At 32.8% G+C, this 6,924-nt stretch overlaps 1 protein-coding gene across 2 annotated transcripts in view; it reads left to right on the top strand.

Moving 5' to 3' along the window:
• LOC144972767 (cadherin-99C-like) overlaps positions 1 to 6,924 on the top strand; it is a 67,309-nt gene that overhangs the window by 44,631 nt on the left and 15,754 nt on the right. The gene's annotated exons all lie outside the window — the stretch shown is intronic.

The raw sequence follows: 6,924 nt of genomic DNA, 5'->3' as shown, positions 1-6,924 counted from the left end.
AAAGTAGGATTTGAGTTTGGTAACATCCTCACTAAGTACGCTCTGGAGACGGGTCCACACCTTACTTTGAGTAACGAGGGCCCAGTCGTCCGCTTTGGTGCCAGAACAGATCCCAAAAGTCTACATTCCTCAGTTTCCGACTTTGCTCGTAGTGTCTCCTATGGCAACATGAAATTGTCTTTCCCTAATATAGAAGAGAGCAGCTTCAAGGTCAATCTGCACCTTGTGAATTTTGCAAACCTTACTTTGATTAACGAGGGTCCAGTCGTCGCGTCGGTGCCAGAACAGATCCCAAAGGGACGGCATTCCTCAGTTTCCTGACTTTGCTCGTGGTGTCTTTCCCCTATGATAGAAGAGAGCTTCAATGTCTTTCTGCACCCTACGATTTTTGCAAACTTTAGCATTAACTAGCCCTCCGCAACAGACAGTAGTATAGGCCGCCGATAGGTCTATAAACACAGCACCTGTTTACTGTATACGTTCATATCCTGTTTTAATATGCTTTGTAAGGGCAATGATCTGTTCCATTGCGCACCTCCCAATCCTGAAGCCCACCGGCTTGGGTGGCAAGTTGCGTCTACGACCGTCTCCGGTCATTTTAGAGCACACGCACCAAAAGTTTGTACAAACAGCTCAGAAGTGATATGGGTCTGCAACTGTCAACCTCCTTCACCGTTTTTTTTTCTTCAGAATGACAATTATCTTCGCTTACTTCCACAATTGTGGACGCTTCCATTTTGCAAGGAAGTCAGACATTGCCTCTGCCAACCAGGTCTGTGCTTGGGCCTAGATTCATCACAATAGCAGGATATATGCCAAATATCGCTGCTGCTTTTCAGTTTTTAACATTGCTAATGTAATTTTGTTTGTATTTATTGTTATTATCGTTAAAACTGAGACGCTGCACTCGTAGATCTTGTCTTACCCTAAAGTTAGATTAATTCTCCATAGGATAAATAAAGCAAAATAATCAGATTCAGGTTGTTATAATATAGGTGAACTTTCCAGGAACATAATATCAAAATCTAAGGGTACCATCATCGATTTTTAAAGTCAATAGGTCAAATATGCAAATTCCGCCAAAAAAAATTTACAAATCTATTTCTTTTCATTAATGTGCTTTAACTATTGTCTTCTTTATTCTGAAGTTTACCCATGAGATAATTTTTGACTTATCGCGCAACTTCATCCACTTTTTAACAAGTGAAAAGAGGGATTCGAGAAATTTGACAAGTGTATTCTCAATTCATTGAAGTGTTATTGTCATTCCATATAATATAAGTTCAATACCAAAGGACGCTATTAAATATTGTTAATGTTAAGATATTTCTTGGGATACATGTGAGTTTCGGGGTAATATCCTAAAAGTTTACTAAAATCGAAACGTATTATCATCTATTTTTTTATGTCAAAAGATCAAATATGCAAATTGTGTCAAAATATATATTTTCAAATACATTTATTTTACGTGTATGCCAAACATGAAGTTTTCTTTGTTGTAATAAGATTCAAGTCAGAGTATATGAAAATTCTAGATTTATGGCACCTTTTAAACATTTTTTAACAAATGTAAAGAAGGATTTTTAGAAATTTGACAAGCAATTTCTTGATTTACTTGAGCGGTTTTGGAATTCCATTATAATTGACAGTAATGGGCAATATAATAAATTATTAATATGTTTTAATGATTTTTTATATAACTAATGGTCTTAGGAATATGATATCAAATTTTTCCAAAATCGATTTATACTATTGTCGACTTTCAAGGTCAAAAGGTCAAATATTATTATGGTAATCATACCTCATAAATTTTCGTATCCATACTTTTTTACAAATTCCCTTATAAAATATTCTTCTGAAGTGTGCTAAAATTTAAGGTATGAGTACGTAATGATTTTAGAGTTAATGCACCTTTTGCTCAATGTATTAACAATAATAAAGAAGGGTTTTAGAACTTTGGCAAGCAATTTCTTGATTTACTTGAGCTCTTTTGAAATTCGATAGTATTTCGACACTAATTGACACTATAGTAACGATTTAATATCTTATAATGCTTTTTTTTATATAAGTGACGGTCTTAGAGAAACATTATATCAAATATTTATCAAAATCAATTGATATTATCATCTATATTAAGGTCAAAAGGTCAAATATGCAAACTGTCCTCAAAAAAAATTGGAAATCCATTTTTTTGACAAAAATATCCTAAATAGGGTCTTAACTATATTGTGCTGAAATTCCAAGTATAAGCACGGAATGGATTTAGAATTTCGGCATCATTTGGTCAATATATTATGATATGTAAAGAATGATTTTTACAACTTTGACAAGTATTTTCTTCATTTACTTGAGCGCTTTTGAAATTCTATAATATTTAGACCCTAATTTTTACTATACGGTTTTTTAAAATGTTATAATGGTCGTTTGTAAATGTAAAGGTCTTAGAAACATTATAACAAAGGTTTACCAAAACAAATGTATCCTATTATCGATTGTTAAGGTCAAATGTCAAATATGCAAAATACCAATCAAAAAGTTTCAAATCCATTTTATTTACAAATGTCCTAAATGTAGTCTCTACTAATTGTGCTCGAATTTCAAATATCAGCAAGGAATAATTTTAGAGTCACTGCACTTTTTTTATCAATGTATTAACAGGTGCAAAGAGGGATTTTTATAACTTTAACAAGCAATTTCTTGATTTACTTCAGCGCTTATGAAATTCGATAACATTTCGACACTAAATGACACTCTAATAACTTTTTAATTAGAAATGTTTTAATGGGTTTTTTGTATCAGTAAAGGTCTTAGAAACATCATACCAATAGTTTATCAAAATTAATTTATCTATTATCTATTCTTAAGGTCAAAAGGTCAAATAATCAAATTATCCACACAATAATGTTCAAATTCATGTTTATTAGATGTCCTAAATAAGGTCTCATATTGTGCTGAAATCCTTAGTATGAACACCGAATAATTTTAGAGTGACATCACCTTTTGGTCAATATTATTAACACATGTTGAAAAGGGTTTTAGAACTTTGATAATTTAAGCAAATCATTTATTTACTGGAGCGCATTTGAAATTACATATAATTTAGACAATAAATGGCACTATCAATATCTCAAGTGTTTTATTGATGGGGGGTGGGGGAGCTTTGGATTTAGGAACATTGTGGTAAGAGTTTATCAATATGCAAGGGTAATTCGGGTCGCCTTCTTCTTCTTCTTCTTCTTCTTCTTCTTCTTCTTCTTCTTCTTCTTCTACTACTACTACTACTACTACTACTACTACTACTACTACTACTACTACTACTACTACTACTACTTCTTCTTCTTCTCCCTCGCATTGTCTTCTTTATTTGAATGTCTAGTTAGTGAGGGAATGCCGTTGTCTTCCTCAGCTCTGTCAGTTGCCCATACGGCTTAGTCTTCAGAGGCACGTCCATCTATATTAGATGTGGCAGAGGTGGGGTACCAAGCCAAAAAATCCTCTCATGCTGTTGCATATTTTGGTCAAGGTCTCGAGTATACTATGAGCATCTTCTTCATCCTCTACACAATCATACATACCTGTCTCTTCAATTTTGAAAATCGTGTTCCTGTGGTGTTTCAGGTGGTTGTGTCCCGATCGTAGTCTAAAAATTGTGACCTGGTCATTTCTAATTGGGAGTTTGATTGGGTCAGTTTACTTGAAGCTCGGATATGTCTTGTACCAGATGACTTTTGCTTGGGTCTTGACCATTAGCATAATTTCGCCAACTTCATTAAAATATTTCTTCTTGTGTTTCCTCAGACCCCATTCTGGCAAAAAGTATTTGATATTTTATTTTCTATGATGCCAGAACCAGAAATTAATCGAAGTCTCACTTCTTTTGCTCTTTAGCTTATTTTCATTAGTTCTGCGTTTACACGGTTTAGATTTGTTAGCATTGGGTTGTTTAGAGTGTCTGACACTTGCTGGGCATCTGTACGAAAAATTGTTTTGGTATTGCCAGGGATGTTTGATTCCCTGATTTTCTTTATTCCTTCTTTAATTTCCATTGCCTCTGCTTTATAGTTGGTGCAATAAGGTCCTGGATTTTGAGGTGTAAAGTTAGATGTTTAGGAATTGGGGAAAAATATAGTAAAATCGCATATGTAAAAGAAATCTACTTAATTGCACGTATTCTTTACTGGACTAAAATATCAAATCACTGCATAAGATTGTATATTATATGATGAGAATTTTAATAGGAACAAGTTGGCTAGATTTCAGAATATTTGGCAAACATTTTCTTCATTTACCAAATCATTTTTTAAATTATACTTCTTGATAACATATCGCCACTGAACGCCAAAACAATGATTTCCTAAATGTCCACTATTTTTTTAGAAAGCTTAGGGATTAAGAAATAGTGCCAACAGTCGACCTAATATTAAATAGGTTCATCAGTATCTTGTGGTCAAGATGTCACCACATGCAAATAGTGCCAAAAAAGGGGAACTTATAGATCATTTCATTTCTTTAACAATGAGATTAGAATATGATTCAACAGTCGTAATGTCACTTCCTTCCTTATGACACATGGTAACTTAGTAACACTGGCTCTAAACTATCGGAACAATGGCGGACACCGTATGACATATTTCTCCGGTGAGCATAAAAGCGTATCCAGAGGGAAAAAAACATAAATTTGATCATGTTTTGATTTTTACACATTCTGATCACAAGATATATGAAAAGTTCTAGCCAGCATGCTCTAGAACATGATTAAAGTACTTTGAAGCATGAACAGGTGATGTGTGTATATATATATATATATATATATATATATGTGTGTGTGTGTGTGTGTGTGTGTGTGTGAGTAAGTTTATGCCTCTGCTTAGCCTTTATTCTGTTAATAGTTCTTGCTATTACTGGGAAAAACAAAAAACAAAAAAGGCCAATTTCTCAATACGGTATTTGTCGGAGTGATAGGGATTTTGAAATGTTTTTGGACTAATAAGGCCAACTTAAAATAATGAAAACCATTTCTTACACTACGCAAGTCTCCAATTCTGTAATTCTAATCATTTTCAAATTTAATTTAATTTTCCGAATTTGGTTCACCCCGGTATGATATATACCGAATTGAGGCGATGGGTCACATATTATCCTGTGAGTTGGATATAAAATTCAACGTAATGAAGAAAACATAATTCTAAGTTCGTAAACCTTTAGCACAAAATTTAGTAACCCTGAAACAGTCCAAAAATTTACTGTAAGTTTAGGAGGCGTTTAGCAATAAAATATCAAATGGAATTTTGAAATGAAACTGTGCCAATATTCTATGAAAATCGAATGTCTTTAAGTTTCAAGTTTAATCCAAAAGAGCCATAACTCACATACTATTTTATTCAATGGTTTGATACCTTAGACTAATAAAGAATACTTAATGTTTAAGGTGATATTTAAAAAAACTGGGTGCTTATTTTGCATATTATGTTGCATATTGACCTTTTAACCCCTACAATTGATATCAATACCATTGGATTTAGGTAAGCCTTTACCACAATGATTCTGAATCCAATAATTATCCAAAGATCTATCAAATCAAACAATATAATCTAATGCCATTTAGGGCAGCGATTCCATAAATGACATTTCAAAAGTAAATTAATCATTACCAGTCATAGATCAAAGAATTCATCTTTAAACTTGTTAAAATATTTATTTAAAAAACATGACGTAACTCTAAAAGTATTCTTCGCATTTACAATTTTTATCACAATAAAATAGACAACATATTAATTGAGCACATTTATGAAAAATAATGGATATGAATTATTTTACCATCAACTGGCATGTTTCACCCTTTGACCTTAAAACTCGATAACATAGTACCTCAATCTTGGTAGGCTTTTGGTATTTTGCTCCTATACACTTACTTTTATTTTCAAAAAAAAATCACTCATTACTTTTGGGCCATTTTCTGTCGAAATCATTTAGAAATTCAAAAGCAGTCCATTTAATTAAGAAATTGCCTTTTCAAATTTATAAAATCCTTCTTTACACTTGTTACATTGTTGACTTTAAAACACCATAGCTCTAAAACCATCGATTAGATGTATTTATAATTTCTGCACACTAAAGTATACCCCATAACAAGCGCATTTGTACAATGATTTGAATTAGAAAAATGTTGGAATAGTTTACATATTTGACCTTTTGACCTTACAATCGATGAAAGAAATTGATAAACTGTCGGTACAATGTTTCTGGCGCCTCTTCTTATCATAACCATTGCCAAAATAATAAGAATATATCATAATGCCGTCTAGTGTCATCATTATTTGGAATAAAATAAAATTGAGTAATTGAAAAATACTTATATCTTAAATCTTTCTTTACATTTGTTACATTTTTTATCAAAATGTACTGTAACGCCAAAAGTATTTTTTGGATTCATTTCAAATTTTAGAACAGTAAAGCAGACACTGTTTAAAGCACATTTATGAAAAATAAAGGCATAATCTTCATAGTTGACCATTTTCATTAACACGAGGCTGGTTTGAAAGCACGAAGGCCAGCAATATGTCCTTTACCTACTGCCAATCACAAAATAAACCGACTATTGTGGGCTCGCCGCTATGAACGCTGAACATTAGCTCAATGGTCCAGGGTGCAATTTACCGACGAAGCAAAATCGATTCGGTCAACAGACAAATCTTATGTTATCGAAGAATAAACCACAGATTTGATGATGATAACATCCAGAAAGTACAAAACAGAGAACATGGCTTTGTAATAATGCGGAGAGGGATTATAGCCGGGCGCAAAACGCCTTCGGTTCTAATTAAAGGAATAATGTATCCTCAAAAAGTTCAAGTTCTTGAACAACATATTGTTCCTTTTATTAACAATTCTAACAATAAAGTGAATGTATTCGTACATGATAAT

The sequence above is a fragment of the Berghia stephanieae genome, chromosome 5 (assembly GCF_034508935.2).
Source record: "Berghia stephanieae isolate SIO BIC M18660-M18661 chromosome 5, UCSD_Bste_1.3, whole genome shotgun sequence".
NCBI lineage: Eukaryota > Metazoa > Mollusca > Gastropoda > Nudibranchia > Aeolidiidae > Berghia > Berghia stephanieae.
The sequence above is the reverse complement of the archived record's forward strand: the minus strand, read 5'-3'. Positions and strand labels throughout refer to the sequence as shown.